A 13,070-nucleotide genomic window follows, 5' to 3' on the forward strand; every position below is an offset into this window, starting at 1 on the left:
TGTATTTTTGGAAGAGACAGAGTTTCTCCATGTTGTTCAGGCTGGTCTCAAACTGCTGACCTCAGGTGATCCACCTGCCTCAGCCTGCCAAAGTGCTGGGATTACAGGCATGAGCCACCACACCTGGCCAACATCAGAGAATTTATATTTGAGAAAAACCCTGCAAATGTAACAAATTTTGAAAAACTTTTTCAAAAACTACAGCTTAAAAGCAGCAGAGGATTCATACTAAAATATATTTTTGCAGATGCAGTAGATATAAAAATATATTTAATCCAAAGTTAAGTTTATGTAAATATCAGAGGATTCACAGTAGAAATATCTAAGGTGCTGGCACTTCAGACACCACACTAAATCAGAGTGCTGAGTATAGAAAATAATCCAAAACTAAATTTGGTGGATAAATTATTTGTATATAACTTTAAAAGAAGTAGGACTTGTTTTGCAGAGTTTTAATTACATTCAAAGTATACTTTTTTCCTTAAAAAAGTTAGGTTTTTTTGAAAAGCAAATAATCATGTCATTCAACTTTCAAATTACTTCATGCTCTTTCTTATTCATTGCTATTATATTCACATGTGAAAGCATGTGATCAGTGGTTGCTACATCAAAGATAGGAGATTTTTTTTTCTTAGGTGGTCATTATTTATGACCTTTTCTATTAAAGAATAAGAACATTAGGCTGGGCGCAGGGCTCATACGTATAATCCCAGCACTTTGGGAAGCTGAGACAGGCAGATCATGAGGTCAGGAGTTCGAGACCAGCCTGGCCAATATGGTGAAACCCCATCTACTAAAAACTACAAAAATTAGCTGTCCACTGTGGCACGCACCTGTAACCCCAGCTACTCGGGAAGCTGAGGCAGGAGAATCACTTGAACCCAAAAGGCAGAGGTTGCAGTGAGCCGAGGTCACGCCACTCCACACTAGCCTGGGCAACAGAGCAGGACTCCATCTCAAAAAAAAAAAAAGAAGTACACTATTCTTTTTTTTATTTATTTATTTTTATTGATCATTCTTGGGTGTTTCTCACAGAGGGGGATTTGGCAGGGTCATAGGACAATAGTGGAGGGAAGGTCAGCAGATAAACAAGTGAACAAAGGTCTCTGGTTTTCCCAGGCAGAGGACCCTGCGGCCTTCTGCAGTGTTTGTGTCCCTGGGTACTTGAGATTAGGGAGTGGTGATGACTCTTAACAAGTCTGCTGCCTTCAAGCATCTGTTTAACAAAGCACATCTTGCACGGCCCTTAATCCATTTAACCCTGAGTGGACACAGCACATGTTTCAGAGAGCACAGGGTTGGGGGAAAGGTCATAGATCAACAGCATCCCAAGGCAGAAGAATTTTTCTTAGTACAGAACAAAATGAAGTCTCCCATGTCTACTTCTTTCTACACAGACACAGCAACAATCTGATTTCTCTATCTTTTCCCCACCTTTCCCCCTTTCCATTCGACAAAACCACCATCGTCATCATGGCCCGTTCTCAATGAGCTGTTGGGTACACCTCCCAGACGGGGTGGTGGCCGGGCAGAGGGGCTCCTCACTTCCCAGAAGGGGTGGCCGGGCAGAGGCGCCCCCCACCTCCCGGACGGGGTGGTGGCCGGGCGGGGGCTGACCCCCCACCTCCCTCCGGATGGGGCGGCTGGCCGGGCGGGGGCTGACTCCCCACCTCCCTCCTGGACGGGGTGGCTGCCGGGTGGAGATGCTCCTCACTTCCCAGACAGGGCAGCTGCCGGGCGGAGGGGCTCCTCACTTCTCAGATGGGGCGGCTGGGCAGAGATGCTCCTCACCTCCCAGATGGGGTCACGGCCGGGCAGAGGTGCTCCTCACATCCCAGATGGGGCAGCGGGGCAGAGGCGCTCCCCACATCTCAGACGATGGGCGGCCGGGCAGAGACGCTCCTCACTTCCTAGACAGGATGGCGGCCGGGAAGAGGCGCTCCTCACTTCCCAGACTGGGCAGCTGGGCAGAGGGACTCCTCACATCCCAGACGATGGGCGGCCAGGCAGAGACGCTCCTCACTTCCCAGACGGGGTGGCGGCTGGGCAGAGGCTGCAATCTCGGCACTTTGGGAGGCCAAGGCAGGTGGCTGGGAGGTGGAGGTTGTAGCTAGCCGAGATCACACCACTGCACTCCAGCCTGGGCAACATTGAGCACTGAGTGAACGAGACTCCGTCTGCAATCCTGGCACCTTGGGAGGCTGAGGCTGGCGGATCACTCGCGGTTAGGAGCTGGAGACCAGCCTGGCTAACACAGCGAAATCCCGTCTCCACCAAAAAAGTACGAAAACCAGTCAGGCATGGCGGCGCGCACCCGCAATAGCAGGCACTCTGCAGGCTGAGGCAGGAGAATCAGGCAGGGAGGTTGCAGTGAGCCGAGATGGCAGCAGTACAGTCCAGCTTTGGCTCGGCATCAGAGGGAGACCATGGAAAGAGAGGGAGAGGGAGACCGTGGGGAGAGGGAGAGGGAGAAGGAGAGAGAGAGGGAGAGGGAGACCGTGGGGAGAGGGAGAGGGAGAGGGAGAAGTACACTATTCTTACGTATGCTCCAGCCTGGGTGACAGGGCAAGACTCCATCTCAAAAACAAAAAAGCAGCGCACCAGCATGGCATATGTATACATATGTAACTAACCTGCACAATGTGCACATGTACCCTAAAACTTAAAGTATAATTAAAAAAAAAGAAAAAAGAAATAAATAACCATTGTACCACCAAAAGAAAAAGACAAAAAACAAAAAAATAAGAACATTAAAACATAAGATGCATGATGAAAATCTAAGTGGTGGGGCTCTTTGCGGTTAACATAATATTGAGTGATATATGAGGTGGTTGTTTAGAGTAATATTCTTCTGCATTATAGTAAATGAAAAACATTTTTAATTTTAGTTAAAATTAGTAATATATTATTTTACTAATTATATTTCTATGTAATAAAATGCAGTACATTTTTAAATTTTCAGATTACATGTAAACTTAGTTTTATAATTAAACTTTTTTAAACATATTATGATCATTGTGCATTCAATGATGCTTTATGATGCCACTAAGTTTTTAACCTATCTACCTTTCTCAAGAATGTAGTTAAAAGATGGTTACAGTGTGCAAGTTGGTAACATAATGAACTAACATCTCTTTTGCCAGTGGCTTTAAACTGCAAATAGGTTAAAGAATATTGTTCTTGTAGGTTAAATTTTTATTCTTTTTTTCTTATATGAACTTATTTTTTAAAATTTTTGTGAGTACATAGTATGTGTATATATTTATGCCATATATAGAATATTTTGATACAGGCATATAATATGTAACAATCACATCAGGGTAAGTGAAGTATCCATCACCTCCAGCATTACCCTTTGTATTACAAACCTATTCTACACATTTAGTTCTTTTGAAATGTGCAATTGTTGTTGGTTACAGTAACCAATTTGCATGGAATGTCTACTTCCATCTGGCCACTTTGGCAAGTGGCAAGATTTTGGTCATGATTTTGTTTTATGATCATAATAAGAATTGTATAGAAGTATTAATAAAATCCATACATTTCTGAATTCTGAATAAACATTTAAAAATTTGTTAATATTTTTCTTTAAATGTGGTCTTACTGCCTGCAAACACATACAGACTCTTAATTTTTATTTACATAGAGGTAAATATACACATATATTACTCTAAAGATAAACATTAAGGGTAAGAAAATTATAAAGTATGTGTGTTTTTGTGAATATGAATTTGTACCTATATTCAGAAGAAAAGAGCAATATTGGAAAAAAACAAATCATCTTAATAAGGTAACTAATTGGCTGTGTGCAGTGGCTCACGCCTGTAATCCCATCACTTTGGGAGGCTGAGGCGGGTGGATCACTTGAGGTCAGGAGTTCGAGACCAGCCTGACCAATATGGTGAAACCCCATCTCTACTAAAAATACAAAAATTACCTGGGTGTGGTGGTGTGCACCTCTAGTCCAAGTTACTCAGGAGGCTGAGACAAGAGAATTGCTTGAACCCAGGATGTGGAGGTTGCAGTGAACTGAGATTATGCCACTGCACTCCAGCCTGGGTGAAAGAGTAAGACTCATCTCAAAAAAATAGTAAGGTAACTAGTTTACTAGAAAACTGAATACCTCAAAAATGCTGAAAACAAATGTATACTGTCTGCTTTGTGTTAAATTTATTACTGTAATATCTTATGGTTTATGGTTCAGAATATTCCCATGCAAATATTTTGTTTTGACTTGCCTGGTACTCATGCTGGACCTATAATTTTCTTTTTTTAATAATTTTTTAAATAGTTTCTGAGGCATTATGTGAGCTTGTCAGGGATTATAATGCTTTTATAAAATTTAGTAGTGCACACAAAATAATATTTAGATGTAATTCCAAAATTAGCCTATCAAGTTATATTTTATTTTCTTAGAACATTTCATTTGTTCTTTTAATTGGAGAACTCTTTAAACCTGCTTTAGTTGTTGTTCTTTTCACTTTTTATAATTGAAATAACTATATTTATTTATTGAGCCAATTTTTTTTTCAGGTAAATACTAAGGATGCTTTATAAGTCATGAGGATGTTTTTATATATAAATATAGCAAACAAACATGAGAGTGCTTGCTGTGTAACAGATGCTGCATAACAAGCTATAAATATTCCTGCTGAAGTCAGAGATGGAAAATATCAATGGTGAAAAAATAATATTGATTTTTCATGTTAAGAAGACATTTTTTCCAGGCTACAAAGCTAACTCTTGCTGAATTTGAAGAGAAATTCTTCTTCCTTTGTTTTCTAAGTATCTTTTGTTTTATTATGTGTATTCCAGCTATGTATGCATCACAGCCCTTCTCCTTCTTTTTCTGTATTATATCTATGGTTTTCTCATTGTTGTCTTTATGCCATGTCATTTTACATGGTACTTTGTAGGTTTTGATGAGAAAGTTGGTATTTTTTTAATGTACTAAAAAATTAGTTTTAACTGGAGAGTTTGTTTGTCAATACAACTTTCAGATCAGTTAAGATAAAAGGCATTCAGTATCCACAGGTGAGAGGAATAAGTCAGTTAGTTTTCTTTTTTTCTGCTTGTAAAAGAAAAAAAATCTTACACAAAGTGTGGCAAATATTTGCTAAAAAGTATATCTCAGAAATTAAATTTTTAAGAGAGCTAATGGTGAGTGAAATTTTTTAAATTTAATTTTCTATGATATAGCACAACTTAACGTTCCCGTGCAGAATCTTCTATTTTTAAGTGTGAATGTTAAAGTTTGTAAAATAATAAAAAGACCTCTGTGGATTTAAAATTTGGAATAATATTTCTTTTTTATATTGATATTACAATTTGAAAAAATCTCTCAGTCTTATATAATTTTTTTAGTGGGTGAAGTTCAGTCTAGAGTTTCTATTCTTTGTCACATAACTGTAGCCAACTTATTGATCATTTTCTCTGTAAAACTTGGAGATCATGACAGCTTTTGGATTGAAACATATCCTATTAGTTTGCTCACAAACTTGTTTACTGTGTTCGAAGAGTGGCCAGTCATGAGACCAAAGCAACAACTGCCCTTTTAGTGTCTTTTATGCAGTTATTATCTGTAATAAATAAATATTTATTCTGTAAAACATGAATTTTGAAGTGTGTATACATTGTCAAATGTTTAATTCTAGGTAATTAATGCTTTACCTCACATAGTTAACATTTTTTGTGGTGAGAGCACGTGACATAGTCTTAGCACTTTTCAAAAATACAAATACATTATTAGGAACTATAGCCACCATGCTGTAGAAAAAATCTTTTGAAATTATTTCTCCTATTCAAGTATAATTATGTATTTTTTGACTGACGTCTTTCCAAACCCCCCTTCTAAATACCTTGGTATCTGGTGGTCACCATTTTACTTTCTACTTCGATGAGATTACGTTTGTTTAGGATCCGTGTGTAAGTAAAATTATGAAATAATCTTTCTAGGCCGGGCGCGGTGGCTTACATCTCTAATCCCAGCTCTTTGGGAGGCCGAGGCGGGCAGATCACAAAGTCAGGAGTTTGAGACCAGCCTGGCCACTGTGATGAAACCCCATCTACTAAAAATACAAAAAGTAGCTGGGCATGGTGGCGGGCGCCTGTAGTCCCAGCTGAGGCAGGAGAATCACTTAAACCTGGGAGGTGGAGGTTGCAATAAGCTGAGACTGCACCACTGCACTCCAGCCTGGGCGACAGAGCAAGACTCTGTCACAAAAATAATAATAATCTTGATGTGCCTGGCTTATTTCAGGTAATGTAATCCATCTGACTGAAAATAATAGAATTTTCTTTTTTGAAGGTGAGTAGTATTCCATTGTTTAAATATATCATACTTTTTTTTTTTTCTTTTTGAGCCAGAGTCTTTCTCTGTAGCCCAGGCTGGAGTGCAGGAGTGCAATCTCGGCTCACTGCAACCTCCCCCTAACTAACTTTTATATTTTTAGTAGAGATGAATTTTCACCATATTGGCCAAGTTGGTCTTGAACTCCTGACCTCAAGTGATCCACCCGCCTCGGCCTCCCAAAGTGCTGAGATTACAGGCATGAGCCACTGCCCCCGGCCTACTATATTGTCTTTATTTACTCATTTGATGTTAAACTGTTGATTCTATATTTTGACAATTGTAAAGAGTGTTGCAAACAACATAGAAGTGCAAATATTTTTTTATTCTGATTTTATTTGTTTTGGATATATATCCAATATTACAATTGCTGTATTATATGATAGTTTTAAATTTTTTGAGACTTCTCTATTTTTTATTTATTTATTTTTGTTTGTTTGTTTTGAGATGGAGTTTCACTCTTGTTGCCAGGCTGGAGTGCAATGGCGTGATCTTGGCTTACCGCAACCTCTGCCTCCCAGGTTCAAGCAATTCTCCTCCCTTAGCCTCCTGAGTAGCTGGGATTACAGGCATGCACCACCATGCTTGGCTAATTTTGTATTTTTAGTAGAGACAGGGTTTCTCCATGTTGGTCAGGCTGGTCTCGAGCTCCAGACCTCAGGTGATCCACTTGCCTCGGCCTCCCAAAGTGCTGGGATTACAGGCATGAGGCACCGTGCCCGGCCTATTTTATTTTTTATAAAGGCTGTTCTCATTTACACTCAAACCAACAATATGCAAACATTCTTTTTTCTTTTCCTTTTTTTTTTTTTTTCGAGACGGAGTCTCGCTCTGTTGCCCAGGCTGGAGTGCAGTGGCAATCTCGGCTCACTGCAAGTTCCGCCTCCCAGGTTCACGCCATTCTCCTGCCTCAGCCTCCCGAGTAGCTGGGACTACAGGCACCCGCCACCACGCCTGGCTAATTTTTTGTATTTTTAGTAGAGATGGAATTTCACCGTGTTAGCCAGGATGGTCTGGATCTCCTGACTGCGTGATCCGCCCACCTCAGCCTCCCAAAGTGCTGGCACTACAGGCGTGAGCCACTGCAGCCAGCCCCCAAGCATTCCTTTGTCTTCACACCTTTACTAATTTTTTTTAATAAGAGTTATTCTAACAAGTGAGTTGATATCATAGTTTTTTCTTATTTTTTTTTGCTTTTCCTGGTAATAATTGATACTGAGTATTTTTTATATCTCTTGCCTATATGTCTTTTTTGAAAAATAAGTCTTTAACTCATTTTTAATATTATTTGTTTTTTATTCTATAATTGAGTTTCTTATATATTTTGATATTAAACCCTTGTCACATGTATAATTTGTACATATTTTCTCCCATTTTTTAGTTTTCTCATCCTGTTGGTTGTATCAGATTCTGTGCAGCAACTTTTTAATTTGAAGTAATCTGACTCCTTTATTTTTTCTTTGGTTCCCTGGGATTCTGAGATTAAATTTTAGAAAGTCACTGCCCAGACCAATGTTATGGGGATTTCACTGTATATTTTTTTGTAGTAGTTTCATAGTTTCAAGCCTTACATTTAAATATATAATTTACTTTAAGTTGATTTTTATATATGGTGTGAGATGAGGGTCTCATTTTATTGCTCTGCATGTGGCTATACAGTTTTCTCAACACCATTTATTGAAGACACCGTCATTTCCCTAAAAGATTGTCACCTGTTAATATAATCAGCTGTAAGTAAATGAATACATTTCTCATTTCTCTCTTCTGCTCCACTGGCCTATGTGTCTTTTTTTATTGCAGTACCATACTGTTTTGGTTACTATAGCTTTGTAGCATATTTCAAAGCCAGGTAGGGTAATACATTCAGCCTTTTTTGTTTTGTTTGATTGCTTTTGCTACTCAGGGTCTTCTGCAGCACCATATAAATTTTAGATAGATATTTTTAAATTCCTATGATGTTTGTCACTGGTATTTTGATAGAAGTTGCATTATATTTGTAGATCATTTTGTATAATGCAGGTATTTAACAATATTAATGCCAATTCATAAATATTTTCATTTGTGTATTATTTATTACTTTAATATTCTTTAGATTATAATGTAAGGTGTTTCAACTTTTTGGTTACATTTATCTCAAAGTGTAGTTACTACAGTTATTGTAGATAGGATTGTTTTTTAATTTTATTTTGAGATAGTTAATTGTTTACAAAAATGCCACTGACTTTTGCATGTGGATTTTTTATACTGTAAATTTAATGAATTTATTAGTTTCTAGTAGTTCTTAGTAAAGTCTTAGGCTTTCCTATACTTAAGATTATGTCTTCTACAAATAGTAATAATTTAACTTTTTTTTCCAATCTGGATGCCTTTGATTTTATTCTCTAATTTCTCTGTCTTGGACATTTCGTACTATGTTTAGCAAGACTGAAGAAAGTGGGCATCCTTGTCTTGTTCTAACTTTCAGAGTAAAAGCTTACAACTTTTCCCTGTTTAGTATGCTGTTTCCTGTGCACTTTTTGTTATATGTGGCATTTATTGGCTTCAGGTGCATTTTTCCTATACTTAATTTTTTCAGAGATTTATCATTAGGGAATGTGTTAAACTTTTGTTCTGCATCTATTTAAATGTTAGAGTTGTGAAATCACAGCTAACTCCACATAAATACAAAACATCCTCAGAGACTACTATGAACATCTCCACGCATGCAAAGTAAAAAATTTACAGGAAATAGATAAACTCCTGGATACACACAACCTCTCAAGATTGAACCAGAAAGAAGCAAAAATCTTGAACACAGCAAAAATTAATAAAATGTATAATGAAATTATAAATTTAGCAATAGAAATTATACATTATATTATAGAATAGTAATAGAAATCATACATTAGTAATAGAAATATATACATTGGTAATAGAAAACCCATGAACCATGAATAGCCCTAGATCAGATGAATTCACAACTAAATTCTACCACATATACAAAGATGAGCCAGTACTAATCCTCTGAATGTACTCCAAAAATCAAGGTGGGATTTCTTCCTAACTATATAAAACCAGTATCACCTTGATACCAAAATCTAGTGAAGACACAATAACAATAAAAACTATAGGCCAATATTTTGGGTGATCATTAAAACAAAAGTTCTCCATAAAATACTAGCAAGCTGAGTTCATAATCAAATCAAAACGTTATTTTACCACAATCTTGGGAGCTTTACTTCATGAATGCAAGGATGTTTCATCATATACAAGTCAATAAATGTGATTCATCAGGTAAAGATGATTAAAAGCAAACATGATTATCACAATAGATACAGAAAAGGCATTCAAAAAATCCAATATCTATAAAAATATTCTCAACAAACTAGGTATTAAAGAAACATCTCAAAATAGTAAAGCCATCTGTGACAAATCTGCAGCTGAAATCATGCTGAACAGGCAAAGGCTGGATGAACTCTCCATATGAATAAAAATAAGACAAGAATATCCACTCTTAACACTCGTATTCAACATAGTTCTGGAAGTCCTAGCTAGAGCAATTAAACAAGATAAAGAAATAAAAGGGATCTAAATAAGAAAACAGAAAGTCCAATTATTCTCACAGATGATATAATTCTCTACCTGGGAAACTTTGGAGATGCCACAAAAAGACCCCTAAGCCTAAAAAATGACTTAAGCAAAGTCTCAGGATACAAAATTAACATACACAAATGAGTAGCATTTCTGTACATGAATAACATTCAAGCTGAGAACAAAATAAAAAACAGTTCTGGTCGTCGGCAAGGCCTGAGTCCTGTCCTCTTGCTCTCCTCCCTGGACAGCATGAGCTTCACCACTCGCTCAGCCTTCACCAATTACCAGTCCCTGGGCTCTGTCCAGGTGCCTGGCCAGTCAGCAGCGCAGCCATCATCTATGCAGGCATGGGGGGTTCTGGTTCCAGGATCTCCGTGTCCTGCTTCACCAGCTTCCAAGGCCCATGGGGTTCAGGGTCCTGGCTGCGGGGAGAGCCAGGGGTCTGACAGGAATGGGAGGCATCCAGAATGAGAAGACCATGTAAACCCTGAACTACTGCCTGGCCTCCTACCTGGACAGAGTGAGGAGCCTGAGGACCAAGAACCGGAAGGCGGAGAGCAAAATCTGGGAGCACCTGGAGAAGATGGGACCTCAGGTCAGAGACAAGCCATTACTTCAAGACCATCAAGGACCTGAGGGCTCAGATCTTCACAAATACTGTGGACAATGCCCACATCGTTCTGCAGATCGACAGTGTCCGTTGTGGGGAAAAGAAAGAGAGATCAGATTGTTACTGTGTCTATGTAGAAAAGCAAGATAGAAGAAACTCCATTTTGATCTGTACTAAGAAAAATTGCTTCTGCTTTGAGATGCTGTTAACCTGTAACTTTAGCCCCAACCCTGTGCTCACAGAAACGTGCTGTAATGAATCAAAGTTTAATGGATTTAGGGCTGTGCAGGATGTGCCTTGTTAACAATATGTTTGCAGGCAGTATGCTTGGTAAAAGTCATCGCCATTTTCCATTCTCAATTAACCAGGGACACAACCGCAGGGACCTCTGCCCAAGAAAGCCTGGGTATTGTCCAAGGTTTCCCCCCACTGAGACAGCCTGAGATATGGCCTCATGGGAAAGGAAAGACCTCACCATCGCCCAGCCTGACACCCATAAAGGGTCTGTGCTGAGGATTAGTGAAAGAGGAAGGCCTCTTTGCAGTTGAGATTAGAAGAAGTCTTCTGTCTCCTGCTCATCCCTGGGAATAGAATGTCTCAGTGTAAAGCTGGCCATTCCCATTCATTCTCTTCTGAGATAGGAGACAACCGCCCTGTGGCTAGAGGCAAGATATGCTGGCAGCAGTACTGCTCTGTTGCTGTTTGCTATACTGAGATGTTTCGGTAAAGAGAAACATAAATCTAGCCTACGTGCACATCTGGACACAGTACCTTTCCTTGAACTTATTCATAATACAGATTCCTTTGCTCACATGTTTCCCTGCTGACCTTCTCCCCACCTGTTGCCCTGTTACACTCTCCTCACTAAGATAGTAAAAATAATGATCAATAAATACTGAGGGAACTCAGAGGCTGGCGCCAGTGTGGGTCCTCTGTATGCTAAGCACCGGTCCCCTGGGCCCACTGTTCTTTCTCTGTACTTTGTCTCTGTGTCTTATTTCTTTTCTCAGTCTCTCATCCCACCTGACAAGAAATACCCACAGGCATGGAGGAGCTGGCCCCCTTCAGTCCGTCTTGCTGCTGATGACTTTAGACCCAAGTGTGAGACAGAGCTGGCCATGTGCCAGTCTGTGGAGAGCAACATCCATGGGCTTTGCAAAGTCATTGATGACACCAATGTCACTCGGCTGCGGTTGGAGACAGAGATCAAGGTTCTCAGGGAGGAGCTGCTCTTTATGAAGAAGAACCACAAAGAGGAAGTAAAAGGACTACAAGCCAAGGTTGACAGCTCTGGGTTGACCAAGGAAGTAGTTGCCCCCAAAGCTCAGGACCTTGCCAAGATCATGGCAGACATCCAGGCCCAATACGACGAGGTAGCTCAGAAGAACCGAGAGGAGCTGGACAAGTACCAGTCTCAGCAGATTGAGGAGAGTACTATAGTGGTCACCACGCAGTCCACCAAGGTTGTAGCTGCTGAGATGATGCTCACAGAGCTTAGATGTACAGTCCAGTCCTTGAAGATCGACCTGGACTCAATGAGAAATCTGAAGGCCAGCTTGGAGAACAGCCTGAGGGAGGTGGAGGCATGTTAAGCCCTGCAGATGGAGCAGATCAACAGGATCCTGCTGCACCTGGAGTCAGAGCTGGTACAGACCCTGGCAGAGGGGCAGTGCCAGGCCCAGGAGTACAAGGCCCCGCTGAACATCAAAGTCAAGCAGGAGGCTGAGATCGCCACCTACCGCCGCCTGCTGGAAGATGGCGAGGACTTCAATCTAGTTGACGCCCTGGACAGCAGCAACTCCATGCAAACCATCCAAAAGACCACAACCCGCCAGAGAATGGATGGCAAAGTGCTGTCTGAGACCAATGACACCAAATTCTGAGACATTAAGCCAGCAGAAGCAGGGTACTCTTTGGGGAGCAAGAGGCCAATAAAAAGTTCAAAGGTCAAAAAAAAAAAGAGTAAAGGCCTTCTGCTTCATCCATGTTGCTGCAAAGAACATCTTTTTCTGTGGTTTCTTAGTATTGCACGGTATATACGTATTTCAGATACTACATGTTCTCACTTATAATTGGGTGCTAAACATTGGGTGAGCATGGAAACAATAAATGCTGGGAGTTCTTTAAAAAAACTGCCAAGACCAGCATTGAAAAACTACTTATCAGGTATGAGGTATACTACTTGGACAATGGAATTATTAAGTGCCCAAACTTCGACATCATGCAGTATACTTATGTTACAAATCTGCCCATGTACCCCCATGAATCTAAAATAAAAATAATAAAATGCTTTGTGGTATAATGGCATGCTATATTTCTCCAGTTCTGGGTTAATAGTTGAAATTAGGAGTGAAAGACACAGAATTATGTCCGTTTTGGGTACAGAGGTGAATGTTTTTATACCAGGTCGCCCCACGTTTTATGAGCTAACGTCTCTGAAAACCCTCGGTTTATAGCCCAAAAAGTGTCTTATCCCCAAGTATGCAGCTAAAATAAATGGCTACATCTTTATATTGTATTTATTAACTGTACACTAGA

This window comes from Pan troglodytes, chromosome 20 (genome assembly GCF_028858775.2).
Source record: "Pan troglodytes isolate AG18354 chromosome 20, NHGRI_mPanTro3-v2.0_pri, whole genome shotgun sequence".
NCBI classification, from domain to species: domain Eukaryota; kingdom Metazoa; phylum Chordata; class Mammalia; order Primates; family Hominidae; genus Pan; species Pan troglodytes.